This window comes from Neophocaena asiaeorientalis, unplaced genomic scaffold (assembly GCF_003031525.2).
Source record: "Neophocaena asiaeorientalis asiaeorientalis breed wild unplaced genomic scaffold, Neophocaena_asiaeorientalis_V1.1 scaffold217, whole genome shotgun sequence".
Lineage (NCBI taxonomy): Eukaryota > Metazoa > Chordata > Mammalia > Artiodactyla > Phocoenidae > Neophocaena > Neophocaena asiaeorientalis.
The window spans coordinates 459,016-486,625 of record NW_020172293.1 but is presented as its reverse complement, the minus strand read 5'-3'; the positions used below and the strand labels follow the sequence as shown (position 1 = coordinate 486,625).

At 37.5% G+C, this 27,610-nt stretch overlaps 1 pseudogene; it reads right to left on the bottom strand.

Annotated features, from left to right (window-relative positions):
• Positions 1 to 5,184: 5,184 nt before the first annotated feature.
• LOC112413694 (zinc finger protein DZIP1-like) overlaps positions 5,185 to 27,610 on the bottom strand; it is a 151,869-nt pseudogene continuing 129,443 nt past the window's right edge.

Here is a 27,610-nt window from a genome sequence, read left to right as displayed (position 1 = left end):
ACTAAGATTAGAAAGGGCTTCTGCGGGGATTGATATTCAGGTCAGTTTTGGATAATGAGTAAGAATTCACATGAATCAGGAGAAGACCTTTTGTGATGGAAAGCATAGTGTGTGCAAAGGAATATGCACATAAGGTAGCATGTAGATTTTTAAGGCAGTCAAGTCGTGGTTGGTAAGTGGCAATGATAAGGAACAAAAAGTAGATTAAGAGTGGTTCATGAAAACCTGGTATGTTTTCAGTATAATTATTTTTATAGAATAAATGGAGACTTGAATGGAAATATAAAATCTTCAATTACTGTTAGAACTTCTCAATGGAATTACAAAACCTGTTTAATTAACTGAACTTGCTAGCAGCAATTCTCTGTGTGATAGCACTAGGTAAATTTTAAAGAGTGCAGAGAAATTGGGCAATGCATAAACAAAAGTGGACTTATAATCAGAAAACCAGGAGTGAAGAGTCCTAGCCTTCCCAGCCCTATTTCATATTAGCTATGGAATATGCTCAAATCTCTTAGCTTCCCAGATGTTATTCCACATCTGTACAATGGGCTAATGATAACCTGTTCTGGGGGGATTCGCACAACTCCAAAGGTTATTTTGAAGGTCAAATTGACATGCATATAAAGTCATCTTTTAAATTCTAAGTTTAAAATATTTTATTCTACAGTCAAGGAGACTGTGGCCCTGACAAATTATATGTTTATAAAAAGTTAGTGTGTATTAACAGCAAGAACTGACAATTAAAACCATAAACTTTGTATTCTTATCCCTGTGCTTTTCCTTTGTTCAAGCAAAAATGTGTATCTCCTACACACCTAACTATCCACTACAGGGCAGGGGACAAGTATACTGAGTTTTAATTCCTGTGGATAGCAGGAATGCTCCCTACAAAACCCAACCCATACCAAAAATTTTGTATGCCTAATGCATTTGCTTTCAGAATAACAATATATTCGTAAGGCACTGGGGAGTAAGAGAAAGAATGCTCTTCCTCTCTCTGCCCCAGAGCAATTTGAATTTTTTCCACCTCAGTTCTCTCTGGCAGGGAGTTCATTTCTGCTCCCATCACACCCCAAGCACCATTCATTCAAGGCTGTTACGTGGAGGAGATGAGAGAATTATATCAAACGAGGGTAGCAAAATATTCTTACACACATTCATAGGTACGTACATATTTTGACACCACTGTCCTGAATTTCCTCATTTATTCCCATCGGAAGGAATTTCTCCAGCCCAATTCTAACAGTGTATTCTTGGAATTTCTTATCTAGACCTTTCTCCCATTTTCGTCTCCGTATCTAGGTCTGCCATGTTCCCGCTCCAAACCTCTCGTGTTAACTTGATATTCCTCTTCATTTATTATGCAGAGCTACAGCTAGTTCTTTCTTTTACCTTTGTGGTCCTGGTTAGGCCTGAGTGAATGTAGTAACTTCACGTATCAGTAGAACTTTTACACTATAAAATGGGGAGTTTGAAAATTTTTAGAGCAAACACTGAGCCACTAACCCGAAGGAAAAAAAAATGATCATTTTTAATAATTTAAGTTAATCATAAAGTCTTGTTAATTAAGTTGTTTTTAGCCTTTCAATTCAAAGGTAATAATAACTGAGCATGCGTTTGTCCTTTTTCCACATCTGTCCATCTTTATTTATTGTATCTGTGGTCTCTGATAACTCATTGCAAAACTGAACTCCTATCTGCTCACCCATGTTTTGTCTTTATGGATCAGGCAGGACAACTGCATATAAATTCACAAATTTTTTTGGTAACTTACTCTACTGTTAAACAAACTTCCTGAAATTTGACCTGAACAATTCATGTCATATTCCTTCATGAAAGATGAAGAATAACTAGAGTGTTCTCGGTGTAATTGTCTTGATGGCAATAACAGATTCTATACTTAATATGGTACACTAGACAAACTGGCCCTGATTTCTTAAACTGTGTCTTTTAAAAGATTTGATGTTTCATTTCCCTGGTTTCTTTACTCATTTCAGATGTCTTATAGCTCTGTGTATAATTTGAATCCTAAATATCAGCTCAAGATCCTCCTGAGGACCCTGCTGTGTTTTTCTTTTTTTATCTCTATTTTAATAAAAAGAACCATATACCTTGTATATGTACAAAGTACATATTTGTGTAGGTACTGTCCTTTTTTTTTCAAGTGTTGTTCTCAGGTGTGGCCTTCAGGGATATTCAAGCTGTAATTGGAAGGATTCAGATGAAATGAAAATTTCATTTTGATCATGACTTGGGATGTGTGTGTGTGTGTGTGCGTGTGCGTGCATGTGCACGCGCTTGTGTGTGTGTTTATGTCCTTTAGTATTAGAAGTTATAGGGAATCCCTTCTATTATTTCTTTCTCTCCCTTCATTTCTCACCTTTTATACTCAATAAAGGATTTTTTTTATATCTTAGGTTAACTTATTTTGTTTTTCATTATAAAATCATAGGCTCTCAGAGCCAGAAAGAACTTTAGAAAGTATAGCAGAATGATTAATAGAGACAGCTCTACAGTTAGATTAAATCCTTTTTCTCAGTTTCTAGTTATATGATCTTAGGCAAGTTGCATAAGTTACCTCTGTTCATTTTTCTTATTTGTAAAATGGGGAAAATAATGGTGCCTATCTCTGAGATCAGACTGTGCTAAGGGTGAACTAGTTTGTGTAACAAGCATAAATCAATGCCTGGAACATAGTAACTATTCTTTCCTCTGCCTCAGTCTCTCTCTCTCTCTGTCTCTGTTTCTCTTTCTCTCTCTCTGTCTCCCTCTATATATAGAACAATATGGGTTTGAACTGTACAGGTCCATTTATATGTGGATTTTTTAAAATAAATACATGTTATAGTACTACATGACCCTGATTGGTTGAATCCGTGAATGTAGAACCTCGAATATGAGGGCTGATTGTAAAGTTATACATGGATTTTCAGCTTTGCAGAGGGTTGGCACCTCTAAACCCCACATTGTTCAAGGGTCAACTGTGTATGTGTGTATTTATATATAAAATCTTCAGTCCCATAAAGACCTCCTATGTCATACCTATCCTCATTTCCAAAAGTAATTAGCATTTTATTGTAGTTCACTGTAATAATTTGCGCGTACAAAGCTTGTATAAGTTGCAAAGCGTTTTACATATGTTACCATATTCTATCCTAAGAAGAATTTTGAGACATTTGTGGACATACAACATTTGTTCCTTATGGTAATGATGTAAACATTCTGATAAATGACTATATATTGTGTATCTTGAATATATCACTAAACTTGGAGTTTTTTATGAAGTTACCATGTATCCTTCATAACTAATAGTAATATTTTGACAGAATTCAATATTACTTGAATATTTTGCATAAAAGTCATGATATAAATAGTTTATATAAAACATTTATGTTTCCACATCCTATTACATTGTTCCTACTGTAAAAAATAAAAAGATAGACTAAAAACATCATATTTTTTCAACACACTGAAGAGCTTTGGATGCAAAGAGATCTAAAGGAAATAAATTCTAGCGAAAAACAAGCCCTTCCAAGAGGGTCAGCAGTCTAGGGCAGCTGGGAGTGTTGCCAAGTCTGAGCCTGTGCTGGCAGAGAAGCAGGCCTTTCATGGGTGGAGGAAATTTGTTTCTGTCAAGAAAGATCACTCATAGGCTTGGAATTCATAGAATCCCTATATGCAAAACAGAGTTAGTTCTCCCTGCCTACCTGCTAGTTCTCCACAAAGGATAGAAATACATGTTAAAAAACAAATAAGGTTACTAACGTTTTAAAGCAATTAGTGATATCAGTATGTTGACGGATTTATAATATATGTAGAAGTAAAATATATGGCAATATTAATAGGAAAGGATTGAGGGGTATATAAAATTATAATATTAAAAGTCTTACATTATTCATGAAGCCGCAAATTGCTAACCACCAGAAATATACTACAAAAATATATAGTTAAAAAGCCAATAAAGAAGGTAAAAGGGAATAATAAAAAGTTGATTAAAAGAAGATAAAAAAAAAAACAAAGAACAGATGGGATAGCCAGATAAAAAAAGATAAACAAAGAACAGATGGGATAGCCAGATAGCAGACTTAATTTCAGCCAAATCAGTAATTATTTTAAATATAAATGGACCAAATTCTCCAACTAGAGTGATTTTCATTAGATTGAAAAAGACCTAATTTTTATACTTTTTCTTTTTGTAATGGAGGGCTTTACTTGAAAGGTTGACAACATGAAGAAAGATCCAAAATCCAACAAACCATTTAGTTAAAATGTTACTTTTTTGGGGAAACAGAGTACATATAGTACCACAAAGTATAAAAAATGCAGAAAACAGTTTATATGAACTATTTGACTGTTGACAATGTCATTGTTAAGAATAAAACTAACTTAGTTTTGAGGTATTTTAGAATATGGGTTGGGCATTTTAAAAAAGTGAAAAAAACTACAGACATATATGAATTCAGTATTGACTCAATCTATTCTGTTCATAGTATGATAACTGACGTTTAAACTGGCTACATTTTATTCATAACATATCCAAGGTAAAGATGATGCCACAGAAAGTTTTTAAAGTTCTAAAATAAAACAACGGCTCAAAGCTGCATATGGTAAAAGTACTTCTGGAAAAATGTAGTTATCTAACATGGGCCTAGCTATATTTTTATAACTCTAAACTTACTTCTATATGAAAAATAAGCAATCTACTCTTAAGATTTCCCTGATTCCACTAATTCAATTTTAAGGATACTAACAGAACTTTATAATAAAACACTTCCAGCGTGACAACATACATAAGAAAGATATAAGAAAAGGTTTTAATTCAAACCAAAACCTGCTCTAAGTTTAAAAAAAATTCACTTAAAAATTAGTTGAAAAAAATACACTTAAACACTAGAGTACCGTTCTGAAGAAAAGCTTTTTGTGACTTCAGTGACACATTATTTTTAAGCAGCAGCAGTCTTAAACACCTTTATATCCTTTAAAATACTGTTGACAATTTGTTTTTTAATAGCTGCATTAGGTGCCACAAAAGGGACTCTTGTTCTTTGAGAGTCAGCTTCCTTGTTGTTGTAGGAGATACTGCCAAGCAGGAGCATTAGAGTCGTGTAGGCAGTACTGAAATACTGCGCTACTGCAGTACTGCTGGCGTCTGGAAGGGCCTCCTGAAGCGTGGGGTGACAGTTACACATTTGAAGAGTCACTCCAATCAGTCTTGGTTACTAAGCTGCTTTTCAGTGTGCTGGATTCATCCTGAGGTCCTTCTCCCTTTGGCCCTTTCAGGTTAGTTGCACCCCAGGCACTTGGCACTTAAGTAGAATTTGACCCATTCTTCACAGGTGGAGGTTCCTTCTGTTCTCTTCCAATTCTTCTCCCCAAAGATTTCTCTTCCTCTAAGGATGATATGTCCCAGTCATCATCGTCCACATCTGCACACTTTAGATCTTTTTGTTCTTTTTTGATGAACGCCTCTGCAACATTAAGCCCACCAACTGGCTTATTCACATTTCTGTGATTTGAAACTGTCTTTTCAACTTTTCCAGTTAATGTTTTAATGGAGGTTCCTGTGGGCTTGGGAGAAATATCAGAGTCCTTAAGTTCACCTCCCTCAGTCCAGTCAGTGTCACTTTTGACAGTGCTCCTTCCAAAGCTACTCTTGTTGCTTTTAGATGACAGCACAGGAAGTAAGTCTGGCGAGGCATAGGCCTGGCTGAGGTCCTCATCGTCCAGCTCTTCCTCTGAACTGAAGGGAGGGGTCGCAGTAGTTGAAGACTTTCTGGGAAAATGATCTTCTGTGATATATTTCTTAACTTTTGGAACAGGTGTCCTATCAGTAAAAACAGGTCTTTGTCTAACCAACTGTCTGCTTTTGGGAGGAAGATGTATTGCTTTGGGTATTTCTCCAGGTGAAAGGGTGTCCACTCGAGAAGCACTGTACCTGTCTGTGGACAGTAGTGTTCTCTGCTCCATTTTATGGCTGACCTGACGTTCAAGGAATTCACGAATTGGCTGAATGTTAGGTACTTGTCATTCCCGCTCATGTCTTGCTGATACTATGGTTCTTAGCACTCTATTCAAGTGGTCACTTGGAATACCACGTATATCTGCATTAATCCGCAAGGTTTCCAGTAACTCCACCAAACTCTTCTCCAAGACTGTTCTTATTTCCTTAGTGAGGGAAGGGTTATTCTTCAGTTTTCCTTAAATGTATCTTGTTATTTAATTTCTGTTCATTTTCCTTTCCTTTTTCTTCTTCTGAAAGTTCTTCTATTGGTTCCAGTATGTGCAATGAGAATGCCTGTTCATGTGCCATTGTTAGACTTGACTTAGCGTCCGAAGTCTGTGGTGCTGGGGTATTCATAGGTACGGTTGGGATAGTTGGCTTAGATTCAAAAGTTTGCCAGGTTAAAGGATTCCCTCTGGCTTCACTGACACTGTTTAATGGTTTACTGGTAAACTCTTTAATCTTTTGTCTCTGAGTGATGATCAGCTCTTTCTGCTCCTGGAGCCTCTGCCCTAGCTCTTCTATCCTTTTCTTGTAGAATACATTACTTGCGTTTAGATCATCTATCATTAGGCTTCGAAGTTTCTCTATATGTGACAGGAGCAGGCTCTTCTCTTTCTTGTGTTCTTGATGAAGAGCCTGAGCTCAAGCTGTCCACTTGCTTTCCTGACTATCAAGAAGTTGCATCACATTTTGGAAATCCTGGGGTTGCTGAGGACGTTCTTCTTTCAACTCATTTGCATCTTTTAACGTGCCTGTGCCTGACTTGATCTGCATGTTGGACTTCTGGACCTCTGACAATTGCTATTCTGATGCTGAATTCTTAGAAGTTAGTTCTTTAAACTCCATCATAAACATTTCCTTGACTTCTTCCATTTCATCAACTAGTTTCTCCTTTTCTTCTTTCCATCTATCGAATAACTTCAGAAATTCTTCCTCTTTTGTTTTCTACATTTCATATTCCTTAGAGAATCTGACTGCATGGCCATGCTGTGCAGCCTCTAGCTGACACTTGGTGAGCTCCTTCAACATGGTGGTCTCATTCTGGAGCTTGTCAGTCTGTACCCTTGTCTTATACTCTGCAAGATGGGAATCTTCAGGGTGGCAGCACTGAATACGACTTTGTAGAAACGCTTGGTTCATAAAGACCTTGTCACAAAAACGGCACTGGTAATACCTGGCTTTGGCCTCAATCATCAGCTGCTGGGTGGAAATCAACTTTTTCCTGCGTTTACACTCTTCCTTGAGTAACTTGATCTCACTGGCCTGCTTGGTGAGGAGTTTCTTGCTCTGCTCGCACTAGGCCAGGCCCAGGCGCAGCCACTCCTCCAGGTTGTGCAGCTGCGAGCTGAGAACTCCTGTGAGTGTAAGTTGAGTATAAGTCTCTTTTACTTTTTATAAGAGACTCACTTAAGAACATATATAGATTGAAAGTTAAATGATGGATAATAACATGTAAACTATAAGAAAATCAATGTAACGTAAAGGAAAATTAAAATTAAAACCACACTGAGACATGACTATCCATTAGAATGGCTAAAATTAGAAAGATGGACAAAACTACGTGTTGTCAAGAATATGGAGCAACCAAACTCTCATATACTAGTTGTGGGAATGCAGACTGCTACACGCTCATTCAAAAACTGCTTGACAGATATTATAACTAAACATATTCAAGAAAAACTAGTGCGTATGCTCTAAGTAAATAAACAAAAATTACCTGTACTAAATGGTTCAGAGCAGCAATGAGGTATCACCTCCACCAGTCAGAATGGCTATCATCAAAAAGTCTACAAATAATAAATGCAGGGGAGGGTGTGGAGAAAAGGGAACCCTCCTACACTGCTGGTGGGAATGTAAATTGGTTCAGCCACTATGGAAAACAGTATGGTGGTTCCTTAAAAAATTAAAAATAGAGCTACCATGTGATCCAGCAATATCACTCCTTGGTGTATATCCTGAAACTATGAAAACTCTAGTTTCGAAAGATACATGGACCCCAGTGTTCATAGCAGCATTGTTTACAATAATGAAGACATGGAAGCAACCCAAGTGCACTCCAACAGACAATGGTCTTAAGAAGATTGTGTGTGTATATACACACAATGGAACATTACTCATCCATAAATAAGAATGAAATATTGCCATTTGCAGCAACATGGATGGACCTAGAGAATATTATGCTGAGTGAAACAAGTCATACAGAGAAAAACAAATACTGTTTGACATCACTTATATATGGAATCTAAAATATAATACAAATGAACCTATATACAAAACAGAAACAGACTCACAGACATAGAAAACAAACTTATGATTACCAAAGGGGAAAGGAATGAGGGGGGAGGGACAAATTAGAAGTTTGGGATTAACAGATACAAACTACTATGCATAAAATAGATAAGCAATAAGGATTTACTGTATAGCACAGGGAATTATACCCAACATCTTGTACTAACATGTAATGGAATATAATCTGCAAAAAAATGAAAAACAAAACAATCATTATGCTGTACACCTGAAACTAAAGCATTATTGTAAATCAGCCATACTTCAATAAAAAAATTTTTATTTCTAAGTTCACCATACAATCTTTATTTCTTCCAATATTTCCTACATTTTGCTGTAATTAACTTTTCTGAAACATAAATATCTGATTATGTCTCTTGTCTACTCAGAAATCTCTACAGTCTCTTCATGGCTTAGAAGGAAAATTATGATGGTTGGCACATTGTAGATACCAATTACCAGTCCACATGCACATGCCTTTCCTTCACCCCCAGTCTTCTCTTCCATGTTCACACCAGTTCTCAGTGTCACAGTCACATGGAATTCATTGTTTCATGAGCATAGCCATACTTTTTAACTTGCATTTATTTAAACCATCTGACCACATGGAATTGCCTATCCCGACCTGAAACTTAGCTCAGAAAATTCAGTGTTATGCCTTCCATGAACATGTCTTTAAACACTTTTGAAATTAAGTAGCATCTCCCGTGATCACACAGCCTTTGCTGTATATGTAGTAATCTAGCACTCACCTTGTGTGGAGTGATCTAGTATTCACCTTGCTCTGCTTTTTCTTTTTCTTTTTTTTTTTTTGGGAGGGGGGCGGTTAGTTAATGACTTCTCTCTCAACTATTACAAAAGAGTATTGTCTTTTTTTTTTACCATCTTTATTGGAGTATAATTGCTTTACAATGGTGTGTTAGTTTCTTCTTTACAACAAAGTGAATCAGCTGTACATATACATATATCCCCATATCTCTTGACTCTCGTGTCTCCTTCCATCTCACCCTCCCTATCCCACCCCTATAGGTGGTCACAAAGCACTGAGCTGATATCCTTGTGCTATGTGGCTGCTTCCCACTAGCTATCTATTTTACATTTGGTAGTGTATATATGTCTGTGCCACTCTCTCACTTTGTCCCAGCTTACCCTTCCCCTCCCCATGTCCTCAGTCCATTCTCTAGTAGGTCTGCGTCTTTATTCCCGTCTTTCCTCTAGGTTCTTTGTGACCTTTTTTCTTTAGATTCCATATATATGTGTTAGCAGACGGTATTTTTTTTTCTTTTTCTGACTTTACTCGTATGACAGACTAGGTCCATCCACCTCACTACAAATAAATCAATTTCATTTCTTTTTGTGGCTCAGTAATATTCCATTGTATATATGTGCCAAATCTTCTTTATCCTTTCATGTGTCGATGGACACTTAGGTTGCTTCCATGTACTGGCTATTGTAAATAGAGTTGCAATGAAAGTTGTGGTACATGACTCTTTTTGAATTATGGTTTTCTCAGGGTATATGCCCAGTAGTGGGATTGCTGGGACATATGGTAGTTCTATTTTTAGTTTTTTAAAGCACCTCCATACTGTTCTCCATAGGGGCTGTATCCATTTACATTCCCACTAACAGTGCAGGAGGGTTCCCTTTTCTCCACACCCTCTCCAGCATTTACTGTTTGTATATTTTTTGATGATGGCCATTCTGACCGGTGTGAGGTGATACCTCATTGTAGTTTTGATTTGCATTTCTCGAATGATTAGTGATGTTGAGCATACTTTCATTTGTTTCTTGACAATCTGTATATCTTCTTTGGCGAAATGTCTATTTAGGTCTTCTGCCCATTTCTGGATTGGGTGGTTTTTTTTTTTTTTGATGTTGACCTGCATGAGCTGCTTGTAAATTTTGAAGATAAACCCTTTGTCAGTTGCTTCATTTGCAGATATTTTCTCCCATTCTGAGGTTTGTCTTTTCATCTTGTTTATGGTTTCCTTTGCTGTGCAAAAGCTTTTAAGTTTCATTAGGTTCCATTTGTTTATTTTTATTTCCATTTCTGTAGGAGGGTAGGTCAAAAAGGATCTTGCTGTGATTTTTGTCATAGAGTGTTCTGCCTATGTTTTCCTCTAAGAGTTTGATAGTGTCTGGCCTTAACATTTAGGTCTTTAATCCATTTTGAGTTTATTTTTGTGTATGGTATTCGGGAGTGTTCTAATTTCATTCTTTTACATGTAGCTGTCCAGTTTTCCCAGCACCACTTATTGAACAGGCTATCTTTTCTACATTGTGTATTCTTGCCTCCTTTATCAAAAATAAGGTGACCATATGTGTGTGGGTTTATCTCTGGACTTTGTATTCTGCTCCATTGATCTATATTTCTGTTTTTGTGCCAGTACCATACTGTCTTGATTACTGTAGCTTTGTAGTATAGTCTGAAATCGAGAGCCTCATTCTTCCAGCTACATTTTTCTTTCTCAAGGTTGCTTTGGCTGTTCGGAGTCTTTTGTGTTTCCATACAAATTGTGAAATTTTTTGTTCTAGTTCTGTGATTATCTGGTCCTGAGCTTTCATTTGTTGGAAGATTTTTAATCACAATTTCAATTTCAGGGCTTGTGACTGGTCTGTTTATATTTTCTATTTCTTTCTGGTTCAGTCTTGGAAGGTTGTGCTTTTCTAAGAATTTGTCCATTTCTTCCATGTTGTCCATTTTATTGGTATATAGTTGCTTGTAGTAATCTCTCATGATCCTTTGTATTTCTGCAGTGTCAGTTGTTACTTCTCCTTTTTCATTTCTAATTCTATTGATTTGAGTCTTCTTTTTTTCTTGATGAGTCTGGCTAATGGTTTATCAATTTTGTTTATCTTCTCAAAGAACCAGCTTTTAGTTTTATTGATCTTTGCTATCATTTCCTTCATTTCTTTTTCATTTATTTCTGATCTTATCTTTATGATTTCTTTCTTTCTGCTAACTTCAGGGTTTTTTTGTTCTTCTTTCTCTAATTGCTTTAGGTGTAAGTTTAGGTTGTTTATTTGAGATGTTTCTGGTTTCTTGAGGTAGGCTTGTATAGCTGTAAACTTCCCTCTTCGGACTGCTTTTGTGGCATCCCATAGGTTGTGGGTCATTATGATGTAATTGTCACTTGTTTCTAGGTATTTTTTGATTTCCTTTGATTTCTTTAGTGATCTCTTGGTTATTAAGTATTGTATTGTTTAGCCTCCATGTGTTTGTATTTTTTACAGATTTTTTTCCTGTAATTGATATCTAGTCTGATAGCACTGTGGTCGGAAAAGATACTTGATAAGATTTCAATTTTCTTAAATTTACTGAGGCTTGATTTGTGCCCCAAGATATGATCTATCCTGGAGAATGTTCCATGAACACTTGAGAAAAACGTGTATTCTGTTGTTTTTAGAGGGAATATCCTATAGATATCAATTAAGTCCATTGTGTTTAATGTAGCATTTAAAGCTTGTGTTTCCTTATTTATTTTCATTTTGGATGATCTGTCCATTGGTGAAAGTGGGGTGTTAAAGTCCCCTACTATGATTGTGTTACTGTCGATTTCCCCTTTTATGGCTGTTAGTATTTGCCTTATGTATTGCGGTGCTCCCATGTTGGGTGCATAGATATTTACAATTGTTATATCTTCTTCTTGGATTGATCCCTTGATCATTATGTAGTGTCCTTCTTTGTCTCTAGTAATAGTCTTTATTTTAAAGTCTATTTTGTCTGATATGGGAATTGCAATCAAGCTTTCCTTTGATTTCCATTTTCATGGAATATCTTTTTGATCTCCTCACTTTCAGTCTGTATGTGTCCCTAAGTCTGAAGAGGGACTCTTGTAAACAGCATATATACAGGTCTTGTTTTTCTATCCATTCAGCCAGTCTATGTCTTTTGGTTGGAGCATTTAATCCATTTACATTTAAGGTAGTTATTGATATGTATGTTCCTATTACCATTTTCTTAAGGTTTGAGTTTGTTTTTGTAGGTCTTTTCCTTGTCTTGTGTTTCCTGCCTAGAGAAGTTCCTTAGCATTGGTTGTAATGCTGGTTTGGTGGTGCTGAATTCTCTTAGCTTTTGCTTGTCTGTAAAAGTTTTAATTTCTCTGTTAAATCTGAATGAGGTCCTTGCTGGGTAGAGTAATCTTGGTTGTAGGTTTTTCCCTTTCATCACTTTAAATATGTCCTGCCACTGCCTTCTGGCTTGCAGAGTTTCTGCTGAAAGATCAGCTGTTAACCTTATGGGGATTCCCTTGTATGTTATTTGTTGTTTTTCCCTAGCTGCTTTTAATATTTTTTCTTTGTATTTAATTTTTGATAGTTTGATTAATATGTGTCTTGGCCTGTTTCTCCTTGGATTTTTCCTGTATGGGACTCTCTGTGCTTCCTGGACTTGATTAACTATTTCCTTTCCCATATTAGGGAAGTTTTCAACTATAATCTCTTCAAATATTTTCTCAGTCCCTTTCTTTTTCTCTTTTTCTTCTGAGACTCCTATAATTCGAATGTTGGTGCGTTTAATGTTGTCCCAGAGGTCTCTGAGGCTGTCCTCAATTCTTTTCATTCTTTTTTCTTTATTCTGCTCTGTGGTAGTTATTTCCAGTTTTTTGTCTTCCAGGTCACTTATCTGTTCTTCTGCCTCAGTTATTCTGCTACTGATTCCTTCTGGAGAATTTTTAATTTCATTTATTGTGTTGTTCATCATTGTTTGTTTGCTCTTTAGTTCTTCTGGGTCTCTGTTAAAGGTTTCTTGTTTTTTCTCCATTCTATTTCCAAGATTTTGGATATCTTTACTATCGTTATTCTGAATTCTTTTTCAGGTAGACTGCCTATTTCCTTTTCATTTGCTTGCTCTGGTTGGTTTTTACCTTCTCCTTCATCTGCTATGTCTTTCTCTGTTTTCTCATTTTGCTTAACTTACTGTGTTTGGGGTCTCCTTTTTGTAGGCTACAGGTTCATAGTTCCCGTTGTTTTTGGTGTCTGCCCCCAGTGGGTAAGGTTGGTTCAGTGGGTTGTGTAGGCTTCCTGGTGGAGGGGACTAGTGCCTGTGTTAGGTGGATGAGGCTGGATCTTGTCTTTCTGGTGGGCAGGTCCACGTCTGGCGGTGTGTTTTGGGGTGTCTGTGGACTTATTATGATTTTAGGCAGCCTCTCTTCTAATGGGTGTGGTTGTGTTCCTGTCTTGCTAGTTGTTTGGCATAGGGTGTCCAGCACTGTAGGTTGCTGGTCGTTGAGTGGAGCTGGGTCTTGGCCATGAGATGGAGATCTCTGGGAGATTTTTGCTGTTTGATATTACATGATGCTGGGAGTTGTCTTGTGGAGCAATATCCTGAACTCGGCTCTCCCACATCAGAGGCACATGCCTGATGCCCAACCAGAGCACCATGGCCCTGTCATCTCCATGTCTCAGAATAAAAGGGAGAAAGAAAGAAAGAAAGAAGGAAGGAAGGAAGGAAAGAGAGAGTGAGAGAGAGAGAGAGGGAGGGAAGGAGGGAGGAAGGAAGGAAGGGAGAGAAGAAAAGAAAGGAAACTTATTAAATAAAAAAATAATTATTAAAATTTTTAAAAATTTTAAGTAATCAAAAAAAAAAAAAAGAAAGAAGAGTGCTACCAAACCAAAAAACAAGTCCACCAATGACTAACAATTACTAAAATCTATACTGAAACAAAATCAAACAAAAAAACCCCTGACAGACAGAACCCTAGGGCCAATGGTGAAAGCAAAGCTACATAGACGAAATCACACACAGTAGCATACACATACACACTCACAAAAAGAGCAAAAGGGAAAAATATTTATAAATATCGTTGCTCCCAAAGTCCACTGCCTCAATTTGGATGATTTGTTGTCTATTCATGTATTCCACAGATGCAGGTACATCAAGTTGATTGTGGAGATTTAATCTGCTGCCCCTGAGGCTGCTGGGAGAGATTTCCCTTTCTTTTCTTTGTTTGCACAGCACCTGGGAGTCAGCTTTGGATTTGGCCCTGCCTATGTGTGTAGGTCACCTGAGGGCATCTATTCCCCATCCAGACAGGATGGGGTTAAAGGAGCTGCTGATTTGGGGGCTCTGGCTCACTCAGGCTGGGGGGGGAGGTAGGGGTACAGATGCAGGGCGAGCCTGCGGCGGCAGAGGCCAGCGTGACGTTGCACCAGCCTGAGGCGCGCCGTGCATTCTCCCGGGGAAGTTGTCCCTGGATCCCGGGACCCTGGCAGTGGCGGGCTGCACAGACTACCGGGAGGGGAGGTGTGGACACTGACCTGTGCTCGCACACAAGCTTCTTGGTGGCAGCAGCAGCGGCCTTAGCGTCTCATGCCTGTCTCTGGGGTCCGCGCTGTTAGCCGTGGCTCGCGCCTGTCTCTGGAGCTCGTTTAGGCGGTGTTCATAATCCCCTCTCCTCACACACCCTGAAACAATGGTCTTTTGCCCCTTCGGCAGGTCCAAACTTTTCCCCGGACTCCCTCCCGGGTAGCCATGGTTCACTAGCTTCCTGCAGGCTGTGCCCACGCCGCCAACCCCAGTCCTCTCCCTGCGCTCCGACCGAAGCCCGAGCCTCAGCTCCCAGCCCCGCCTGCCCCGGCGGGTGAGCGGACAAGCCTCTCGGGCTGGTGAGTGCCTGTCGGCACCGACCCTCTGTGCGGGAATCTCTCTGCTTTGCCCTCTGCACCCCTGTTGCTGTGCTCTCCTCCGCCACCCGCAGTCTCCGCCCGCGAAGGGGCTTCTAGTGTGTGGAAAGCTTTCCTCCTTCACAGCTCCTTCCCACTGGTGCAGGTCCCGTCCCTATTCTTTTGTCTCTGTTTTTTCTTTTTTCTTTTGCCCTACCCATGTACGTGGGGGGTTTCTTGCCTTTTTGGAGGTCTGAGTTCTTCTGCCAGCGTTCAGTTGGTGTTCTGTAGGAGCTGTTCCACGTGTAGATGTATTTGTGGGGAGGAAGGTGATCCCCACGTGTTGTTATTCCGCCATCTTGACGCCCCTCCCCAGTGTTGTCTTCTTAATGTTGGTATTCCCTGCTGTTTCACAGAGTACTGTGCACATATTTGTACCTTAACCGTGAATTGAATTAATCTTAGTGGTGAATTCACCTACCAATTATCCTTTTCAAGTATTTCCCTTTAGAAATGTCTTTGCCTTGATATATTCTAATTTCTAAAAGAAAACTGAATTTAATTTTGACCATAACATTTTTCAAAACAAAGTAATGGAAAGTACCATGAAATTCTAATGCTAGTTCTGAATAACACTTTAAATGGTACATCAAATGTAAAAAAAACAAAACCCAATTCCCCTGAAAGCCAGAGGAAGAAAAAAAAATCCTTGCTAATGCTATAACTAAAAACAGAGGAAATTAATACAACGCACAATTTTAATCCCAAGATTGCCATTTTTTCCCTTGGCTTTGGCACAAAATGAGCACATTTATAAACTTTGCTTCTTGTTTTACCTCATATTGACCTTACACATAACATACTGTGCAACTGAAACAACAAAGGAGCAAAATGATGCTTGAAAAATGCAGCCCTTTCGTGCAGCAATTCCTTAGGTGAATTTTAAATTGAAATGGCACCATTCTTTAATCACTAGGAAAGATCCTGAGTGTGCCAGTATTCCTTTCAGTTCAGATAAACATTGATAAGATCAAAGCCGGCTCTAAGTTATCTGCCTTTACCGTGCCTTGACTGAATCTCAGAGTGAAATCATGCAGTTTTTCTTTATTTTGGTTAAGCCTTTGATCTTTTTAAAATACAGGCATGTCTGGCTAAGAAAATAGCTATAGAAGGCAAAAAGACATGCAAAAGAAAATGTTAACCACCAGTTGTGTTGTTAAATGGGTTCAAGTTTAGGGTTTTGACAAGTATTTGATGTAAACATGAATTCAGCTTATTTCCTGTGGAGCATATAGGTCTCTAGGCATTTATTTTGGGTGAAGTAAATACCTAAATCTCTCTAAATTTTTAAAAGACGTCAGTAATGTAAGTAAATGGTGTTCTTTTTAGTTTGGATTTCTGCATGTGATTTCTATGTGGAATCTTAGGAAAGAAGGAGTAAAATAATAAAATTAAAGGCTATTTAAATAACAGTTCAGTGTGCATCTTAGGCAGAAACATAATATTCTGCTTTTTAAAAAGGTGTAAGTTAGTATTCTTTTTTCTTTAGTTACTGATAAGCATTTCTATTTTCACTTAATTTACTCCCAGTCCCATGTACTATATTTGGAGCTAGAGTTTGGGTTGAAGGAGAGGAGAGCAAATCAATTTACAATATGGTTTTAATCAATAAATATATTACTCAGAAGTGTGACCTTTAACTCTTAGTTAAAAAACCCATACCAAGCAAGATGATTAACAACGTTTTATACAAACAAGTGCCTTACAATACTCAAACATTTAAAGTGCACCAAAATCATCTTCCAAAGTATTGGCAATCAGCATGTCATGAGTTCACTTTTCCAAGGAGGCAGAAGTTACTCCTTTTACCATGGATCTGTCTTTTCTAACTACCAGATGGAATAGCTGCGTATAACTACCTGCAAATTTGATGTTTTAGTCTCTTTATTTGCTTTTGTGTTATGTTTACTGTCCCCCTTATATCAATCAGTAGTTCTATTCTTTATATATCTCTCTTCCTTAAAAAGTATGCCTTCATTTAAATGGAAAACGTATTTTTAAGGGAGACATTTACTCATGCCTAGACTTGTGGGGTTCTTTTTTTGTTTTCTTTTTGTTTTTTTTTCCCTCATTTGCTGATCTGCCCCAAGGAAATGAATGTCGCTCTACTTATGATGCTGTTCTTTTTGTTGGATGTCTGCAGTTTATTACAGCTGGGGATTTTATAGGTGTCCACACTAAGCCTTTTCCTTGAGAGCAGAGATTACTTTGCCCAGTGCTTTGCTCGCAGAAATATATTTTAGAAATCAAGACGATATCTCAATATCTCTCTGGTTAATTCTGATTTGTTTCCACTGTTCACAAAGAGTGATTCTAAGCTCTTCTCATGATCTGAAAGCTTTAAATCATTTCATGAAACCCTACTGTAAATACCACCACAAAACACCTACAGAGACATAATTGGGTATTTCACATTGCACTATTTTTGCTTTTAAACCTCCTTGAGATCAGTCAAGTTATCTTTCATAGTAGAGATAAACTCAGAATTAAAAAGTGGGCATAGTTATGTACCTTGAGAGAAGAGTGAAGAAGGAATGGACACACATTCTCTGTCAGTAATGATTATTTTGTTGTTTGTTTTTTAAAATCTGTCTACTGCCCCAACCTACCAATGGACAGTGGTCATCTGATCATAACAGCGCTGTGTGATAGTTCAAATCCCATAAATCCTCTTTATAACATGAGAAGAAATTAGGGCATTCTGCAGTTAATAGAATGTGAATATTTATACAGCTCAAGTATAATTTTCCAAAATCTTAATAATAGAACGCTCATACAAATACATGAACCTATGTCAAAATTAGTTTCACCCATTCATAAAGGAACCAGTGAGATGGGAAAACTGGTTAGAAAAATTCTGCAGACTTTTTTTTCAAAGACAAGAATTTTAGAATAAGATAGCTAGATTAGAGTCAAAACTAGTTACTATCTTTCAAAAAACTGGTGCTGTGAAAACAGGCATCCACATGTGAAGAACAAAGTCAGACTGTTGTTACCTTACACCATACACAAAAAATAATTCAAAATGCGTCAAAGGCTTAAATTTGAAAGCTAAAACTATAACACCTTTAGAAGAAAACATAGAAGAAAAATCTTCCTAATCTTGGATTTGACAATGATTTTTTGGATATGACACTAAAGACACAGGGAACAAAGGAAAAAATAGATAAATTGCACTTCATCAAGATTAAAATCTTTCGTGCGTCAAAGGACACTGTCAAGAGAATGAAAAGACAACTCACAGAAGGGGAAAAAATATTTGCAAATCATATATATATATAAATATATATATATATATGATTATATCTAGACTATGTAAAGAACCCTTACAACCCAGCACAAGAAACAACTCAATTAAAAAATTGGTAAAGGACTTGAATAGACATTTCTCCAAAGAAATACACAAATGGCCAATAAGTGCATGAGAAGATGCTCAATGTCACTAGCCCTTAGAGAAATGCAAATCAAAACAGAGAGATACAACTTCACACCCTTCACAGTAGCCCTTATCCAAAAAAACAAAAAACAAGGAAAAATAAACAATAACCCAGAAAATAACTAGTGTTGGTGGAGGATGTGGTGTAATTGGAACACTTGTGCATTGCTTACAGGAATTTGAAATGGTATGCCTGGTATAGAAAACAGTTTGGTGGTCCCTAAAATAGTTTAATGTAGAATTACTGTATGATTCAGCAATTTCATGCCTAGATATATGTATAAACAAAATGTTTATCCATATAATAGAATAGAATTCCACCTTATAAAGGAATGATATTCTGATACGTGCTACAACATGGATGAAACTTGAAAACATGCTCAGTGAAATTACCCAGACACAAGAGAACAAAGTAATATGATATACTTAGAATAGGCAAAATCATAGAGATAGAAATTAGAATAGATGTTCTCAGGATCTGTGGGGAATAGTATATTATTGTTTAATGGGAACAGAGTTCCTGTTTGGGATGACGGAAGAGTTCTGAAAATGGATAAGGATGATCGTTGTACAATATTGTGAATGTACTTAATGCCACTGAATTGTCAACTTAAAATGGTAAATTTTATGTATATTTTACCACACACGCACAAGAAAAAAAAACCCTTCCCAATTGCACTGTGTCTGTGGTGACTGAATATAAATGCTAAACTTCGTTAGGAAAAAGGGAATGGAAAGTTGATATAATGCAGTAACTCTCAATAATATGTATGTTGAAATGTATTCAGGGCAACTTTTCTGAATGTCAACCAACTGCTATCGGTTGTGAGAAAAACTGATCAATATCCCCCAGGGTGATAACCTCAGGCGTTGTCTTTTCCTAAGAGTGGAACCTCAGGCATTGTCTTTTCCTAGAGTGAGAAATCTGCACACTACATATATCAGTAACTTCTTAGTATGTAGTATGGAATCAAATAGTACATAGTAAAGTCAAAGAAGAATTAAGTAATCCTTCGGTTGCTCTGTTAAGTATTACCCCAATATAACACTGAAAATACATGTCTCATATCAGAGTTTTGGTTAATTTTCCTTAAAAGTCTTCTATCACAAAATTATTTTAGTTAATACTAATTTGTAACTAAGTTCCTCTTGCCAGTTCCTTATTTTGATCATCAAAATATCAAAACATTACTCTTGGTCAAAAAAAAAAATGGTCTTACTATGGTAGGCCTTGATTATTTACTTGGGTATAGAAATAGGTTGTCAAACTTGCGGGTCAAGCCTTCCCTCCTCAAGGTTCTCAAGTATACTAAGAATTCATGGCTTTCTAGAAGTGACTTCCTCATCCCTTTGGGGCTGGAACCATAGAACAGGTCCTTCCTAGAAGGACCTGGTAGGCATTGGATCAGCATTTAAAGTGCAATCATCGTCTGTTAATGGTGAGCTTTCATATCTGATAAAGGAGATGTGTAGCCTTGGATGTCCAGTTAAATCCCAGGAAAAAAAGGACACGTTCTTTATGAAACTATGCAAATAATATATTGCCATTAAAAGTAAGGAGATGCTGTAAAAAATATTGTTTTGAATTCTCAAAGAATACTGAAAATCAGATACCATTTAAATAATGCACTTCAGTTCTTATAGCACACAGTCTACTAAATTTAGGATCAGAGGTAAATTAGGAAAAGAAGGAAAGGGCTGTGTCATATATCCATCAGAGAAGAAAACATTGAAACCACATCACTATTCTAAACAATTGCTGTCCACACATAACTTCCCTCGTGAATACTTTCAGTCCTCTGCTTTCATAAAGTCATCTGCTTCTGAACCAAAAAGAGAAGCCCTTGAAATAACAAAGGTTAGAAATAACTAGTATGGTCACTATTTTGTGGCAGAACGTTCAAACAAGTGTTAGAGGGAAGCAAAAACCACCTAGAGATGAGACTACATGGCTGTGGTTAGTTTACTACAGTAACAAGAATATGACAATAGAGGAGAGTAAAGTTCTGCGTTAGTGTGCAGTATTTCATTATTTTATAAAGATTTCATCAATGTTTCACCTGAGGGCATGAACATATCATGGCCTTGACAGTCTCCAATCTGTTAGGTAATATATACAGTCTCTGAAACGTTTATGTCAATAGTACTTTACCTCTGTAAAATTAACCAGGAAGGCTGAGCTTTTTAGATTTGACAACTGTCTTCATGCAACTCATAAAGATGTGTGAAGCTAGTGAAAAAATATGCCAAACAAGTCTAGCTTCTTTTAGCATCACTTTTTATAGGGTGAAAATCTTTATGATTTTTCCAGGAGTCCTCTAGAAATCTAAAAGATACTTTTTTTGTCCTAAAACAAATCCTAAAAAATTATTTTTCTGAATTCTATATATAATTTTGGGTAGGCAAAAATAAAAAATGTTATCAGAGGATATTTAGTCACCTGATTAAGACAGGAGGTAAATGCTGAGAATGAATGGGAGCTGAGCTATCTAATGCTCAAAGTTATAAGACAGCATGTAAACTAAACAGAAGATGTTGGAATTGTAAGGAAGTTTATCCCCTTCAAAGTGAGAAATTTGGGCTGTTTCAAGCATGTTAAAATATCAAATTTCCTATAGGAAGATTCCCAAATGGTAAATAATGATCTTTTATTACTTCTTACAGCAGAATGAATATTGCCAGATTAATTTTGTCATTTTAACAAATAAAGAGAAAATCTAAATTTTAGTCTTGCTTTAATGTAACATTTGGCACCAAAGAATTCAAAATGTTTTCATAAATAAAGCCATTTTAGCCACATTATAACACATATCATTTTGTCTTTTACACTTGTCATTTGCAGCTATTATAATCAAAGAATAAATACCATTTCCTCAGACCTCCTACAACTTGCTATAAACATTCAAGTTTTTTCCTTCACTATGCTGTTTCATATTTTGAATCCTTACAAAGCCACTTTATCTTTTGAAAGCAAAAATACATCCTATTCCCTTGAATACATATTATTTGCCATAAATATTCTAGTATAATTGCAACTACTCCTATTATAACTTTTAAACAAAATATCTGTCCTTCACAGAGAGAACAGGGAGGTAGAGAGTTAAGAAGCCTGTCATACTTACTGCATACCAGTGATGAAGTAATCCCCTAAAGCTATCTACATACCTTTTATAACTTCATAAATAATATAATTGTGTCACTCTGCAATTATAGCAAGGTTTTGGTGTTATATCTTCAAAAATTTTATGTTAATTAACTCAAGTATTCATTCAAATTTTTAAATTAAGCATTTTGGAAATTATATTTAAGCTAATACTTTTCAAAACATAATGACTGCTGATATGAAAATTGGCAGAATAATAATTTAATTAAATTGAACAAAGTTTTATATCTTTCTGTGTCTCATCTTAAACATGTGGAGTAATATTAAATTATCTAATCATTAAACAGAATATGAGGTTAAGAAAGGTCAAGTTAACTATTATCTTAATGAAGAACTAAACTCAAATCTTATATATTTAAAAGGACAAAATTGTATTATTGCCCAACCTGATAAAACCAGAGGACACAAATTTAGCTTTTCTTTTTAAACCAAAATTATTAAGCTATTCTTACTAGTCCAGGGAATCACCTTGATCCTATAAATTCGGATTGAGTTAGCAATTTCTTTGAGAAGGCTTTTCTTTTAACTAGGAAAATTATGTCTCTAAATTTTCTGGTAGCTACGAAAGAATATTATATGTATGTAGCTGCTCCTTAATCTCTATAAATTAATCAGGTTCTTTCAGCATAGGAGACATTATAATTTAATTTATTAATATTCTCTGGGAGTAGGAAAATATTCCACATGCAACACAATGAGAGCTAAAAGATTTTCCTAATGATAGAGAAGCATAGTTTCCAGTTTCATAATCTCAGTTTTACTGTCTCAGATACAGAAAAATTTACAGCACAGAACACAAAAACCCTTCCAGGCCTCAAAGGCTGTTTTCTCCCAGTGGGCATAAATAATTCCTTATTTTATATAGACAACCAAAGAAAAGGATTAATGAGATCTAGAATGAGCACCCATCTCTTCAGTAGGTATTGCCAAATGGTCAGACCAAAAAAATCAGATTTCCAGTCATTGCTGCCACCAGTGGGGAAAACTTATGGGCTATGTACCAACTAAAAGCAGAATTGGAACTTAGTCAAGGAACAGAAACAAACAAAAAACCCACATACAGTTAGGAAGAGAGAGAGTCAGAGAAAGCAGCCATTTCATTTCCACTTCACAGTTGGGATTCCCTCCAAGGGCCGAGTAAACAGGCCTGGGAATAGAATGCACAAGAGGTACACTTCTTATGTAAATATAAAATTAACACATGTTAAATTAATGTATTTAATAACTCATTCACTATGCATTGAGATGGTAAACCTAGTGCCAAGAGTATATGAAGAAATGGGTATTTATTAACCTTTCTGTAAAAAAATTAGAAATTTAGAATAAAATTGCTAGGTTGGATAAAAAACTGTTTGTACAGGATAGCAAAACCGAAAGTTTTGCAACTGTCTTTTCTACCAAACAGAAATCTGCAAATTAATATATAACTTCTATGTTGCTGGGCTCTAATCTAATCCTCCTAGTTAATTGAATAATCCTTGAATTGCTCTGTGAAATAATTCCTGATCATAACACGAAAAGACAGGTCTCCCCACTTTTGCTTTATTTCCAAGATTTGGATACTTCTCCCTTTTATGATAGAAACTGTAAAAGAAACATGAGATGTTTTTACTATAATATAGTGCTTAAGTTTGAAGAAAATTCTAGATCTTAAAAGTCTTTTAATCACTCATTCATCATCATTATTCAAATCACTTCTCCTCTGAGACAGTTTTTCAGTTTTTGAAATGAAGATGAGATCAAGATGATTTTTGGGCTCTTAAGATTTTTTAAAATTCTGATATTAGCTGAGCTTCTTAAATTTTTGTAATTATATACGCTGACCAGTAATTAAGCTTTTCTGTTTTTTTGGTGTTTTAAGTAGTTAGAGGGCTTAGATAAACTTGAATCAGGCCAGTGGCTTTCCATTAGAGAAGAAGAGAAAAGAAGGAGAAATATTATTGACACTGTTCAGATCAGTGCCCACAGGGGAAGGCTAGACCCTCTTGATAAAAGTATCAGGAAAAAGCCTACACACACACACACACACACACACACACACACACATATCCCCCTCCACACTTTCAAAGAAACCCTAAGGCTGTAAGGAACAGAGTTTAAAAGTTATTGGTCTATGCAAAGTTAAATATAGGGAGTCTGTTGTGACACAAAGTATAACTTTGTCCATTCCATGAATCTAAACAGCTTTCTGTTTACATCAGTCTTAATTCAGTAATTTGCAAGCCCCTCAAAATTATTCTCTCTCTCTCATTCTCCTTACCTCCCTCCCTTCCTTCCTTCTCCCCTTCCTTCTTTTCTCCCTTCCTTTTATTGAATGTAGTCGTAAGTATAATGCAAGAATTTCCTACAAAATTGAAGATAGAATTTCACTGTATTCCAGTCTTCTCAAGTAGGCAAATTAGACAGAGAAAGGTGTTTGCTAGTTAGACATCTAGAGTCCATGCTCCTTTTCTACTCCTCTAATCTATTCTGTGCTATGAGAACGTGTCCCCTTTTGCAGGGTGCATAATTCCAGAGTCCAAATCTGAAGCTGTCCTGCCTTGAACTCCTTTGGACAAATCCTGACCTGGCCTCTGCCTGAAGTGACCTCATGTAATTTGGTGCAAAAATAGTAATATGCTGCTTACAAGGTGCTCAGATCACACTGAAGAACACGGGCACACCAGTATCTTTCTAAAATCTAAATTTCTGAATCTCACCTCAAAAATGTTGTGGACCTATATTTGATAAAGGGGAAATAATGCAATTCAATATTACAGTACTTGGATGCCTATAGGAGATGACTTGTACATACAAAAAGAGTGAATTAAAATATTAATCCCACTCACTGTATAAAGGAAAATTCCACACATGCCCTCTCTCCTGCTCCGGGCCATGTCTCTGACTCAATGATGTATCTTGTATTTTCCTTAGTTTTTATAAATAAGGCCCCCAAAGTAAATCCTACTTTCTTTATTCTTATTAGCTGTTAATTCCCTTCCACCCTTGGAGGTGTTCTTCCCCACAAAACCCAATATATGAGAAGAATTTCTTTTTTTAAAATCAGAGATGTAGTGAATGGACTTGAGCATTGGGGTTATACAGATCTGGGTTACTGAACTTAATATTATGACATACTGTGACTTTTTTTTTAAGTATCTGTTTTTAAGATAACTCTAAGAAAACCAAAATCTAAGTTACCCTAATTCTTTTCAATATCTCTTTTCTACCAAATTCCCCAAACACAGGTAGAGGTTGGTCTAATCCTAATTTGTCCCTTAGGTACAGAGGTATGAACATTCTTTCCTCCCTGTAATTCAGAGAAGAGTTTACTGAATAAGTTACAGAGCTCCTCAATCTGATCCCCACAATGACCAAAGAGACTTTATTGTGGGCATGGCTGACATGCTGGATAAAAAACTTGGGAAATGAGTAGAGAGAACAGGAAGATTGTGGAAAATAAAAGGTTTCTTTCCTCAGTATAACAAAGTGAGAAAGCCAGACTTTTTAAAAGTTAAAGTTCATTTTTTCCTAGGATATTAACTCTGAAAGTAGCACTATCTTGTTTAATTTGGATTGTAATAAATATCTTCAAAGATTTCCACCAGTTTAATGAAGTAATAACAGGCTAAATTTGGTCTACCATCATTAACAATCATCTCTGACAAAGGGTTTTAAACCCAGGAGCCAACTCTGATCCATTTTTAGCAGATGCTTGGAAGAATGCATTTTAAAATATATTTTTATCTGTATGAAGGCTCTTAAAAAGAAAAACAAAATTTACTAAGTCCTTCTTGAGTTGTTGTGAAAAATGAATTTGTTAATACCTGTGAAATTCTTAGAACAAGACCTTTTACATGGTAGAATGCATTCTTAAAACGTAGAAAGAAAGAAAGAAAGAGGATAAAAGAAAATAAAATAAGGTAAGGTAAAATAAAATAAAGTTGTTAAAATAAAAAATAACTATTAAAAAAATTATTTTAAGTTAAAAAAAAAAAAAGACAGATAGAACCCTAGGACAAATGGTGAAAGCTAAGCTACACAGACAGAATCTCACACAGAAGCATACACATACACACTCACAAAAAGAGGAAAAGGAGAAAAAATAATAAATCTTGCTCTCAACGTTCACCTCCTCAATTTGGGATAATTCGTTGTCTATTCAGGTATTCCACAGATACAGGGTACATTAAGTTGATTGTGGCAATTTAATCCACTGCTCCTGAGGCTGCTGGGAGAGATTTCCTTTCTCGTCTTTGTTCGCACAGCTCCCGGGGTTCAGCTTTGGATTTGGCCCCGCCTCTGCATGTCGGTCGCCAGAGGGTGTCTGTTCTTCGCTCAGACTGGACGGGGTTAAAGGAGCAGCTGACTCGGGGGCTCCGGCTCACTCAGGCCGGGTGGAGGGAGGGGTACAGAGTGCGGGGCGGGCCTGCGGCGGCAGAGGCTGGCATGACGTTGCACCAGCCTGAGGCGCGCCGTGCGTTTCCCGGCAAAGTTGTCCCTGGATCACGGGACCCTGGCAGTGGCGGGCTGCACAGGCTCCCCGGAAGGGGGTTGTGGAGAGTGACCTGTGCTCGCACACAGGCTTTTTCGTGGCGGCAGCAGCAGCCTTAGCACCTTATGCCCGTCTCTGGGGTCCGCGCTGATAGCCGCGGCTCGCGCCTGTCTCTGGAGCTCCTTTAAGCAGTGCTCTTAATCCCCTCTCCTCGCGCACCAGGAAACAAAGAGGGAAGAAAAAGTCTCTTGCCTCTTTGGCAGATCCAGACTTTTCCCCGGACTCCCTCCCGGCCAGCCGTTGCGCACTAACCCCCTTCATGCTGTGCCCACACCGCCAACCCCAGTCCTCTCTCTGAGCTCCGACCGAAGCCCGAGCCTCAGCTCCCAGCCCCGCCCTCCCCGGCGGGTGAGCCGACAAGCCTCTCGGGCTGGTGAGTGCCTGTCGGCACCGACCCTCTGTGCGGAAATCTCTCCGCTTTGCCCTCTGCACCCCTGTTTCTGTGCTCTCCTCCGTGGCTTCGAAGCTCCCCGTCTCCACCACCTGCAGTCTCTTCCCGCAGAGGGGCTTCTAGTGTGTGGAAACCTTTCCTCCTTCATGGCTCCCTCCCACTGGTGCAGGTCCCGTCCGTATTCTTTTGTCTCTGTTTATTCTTTTTTCTTTTGCCCTACCTATGTATGTGGGGAGCTTCTTGCCTTTTGAGAGGTGTGAGATCTTCTGCCAGGGTTCAATAGGTGTTCTGTAGGAGTTGTTCCACGTGTAGATGTATTTCTGATGTATCTGTGGGGAGGAAGGTGATCTCTGCGTCTTACTCTTCCGCCATCTTCCCCCTCTCCAAAAAGAACATTTTAAAGCAACAAATAGTAGAGTCTACTCTGTGTGAAGGTTAAATTGATTCCATGCACAATTTGATATTTAAAGTTGTTTAGAAGACCATCCCCAAAACATCCATCAATATAGAATACTGGACTTTCGGATATAAAGCCACCATTAGACCCACAACATGTAAAGAACTTGGATACTATCAATCTCATCCTTACCACAGGAAAACGCTGAAAAACTTGAAAATCAATAACTTGTCTAGTACCCGTCACAGAACTGAGGTCATAGTGAAAACTACCATCCCCAAATCTGTAGAAGGCAGGTGAATTCAAAGAGTCACAACCAAGACATGCTTTCGTAAAGAAGTCACTGGAGCCAGAAAGTGGTAGGAAGACTTAAATGGTAACTTTGACAAATTGATGGACGTTGAGAGTGGACTAACTTGAAAGAAGACTCCTGAGGAAGAGTCTTGTGGGAAGGGGTTTCCATCCTCCATAGGTTTTTTCTCCAGAAACACTACCTCATTCTCATGGGGAAGAGCCAAGTAAAATGCCCTCATGGCTCTAATAGAGAAAGGGGAAAATTAAACATTTTGATATTTCCAGAACATTCTCTAGGGGAAGACTTCCCCATCACACTTGGGGGAAGGGCATTTCCCTGACTGTAGCCCCCTTTAGGCTTCTGATTTTACCTAGGGGCTGGAGGGGGAATTAAAGAAACACTTTTGAAGGTCACAGCGCGAGACACATGCCCACTAAG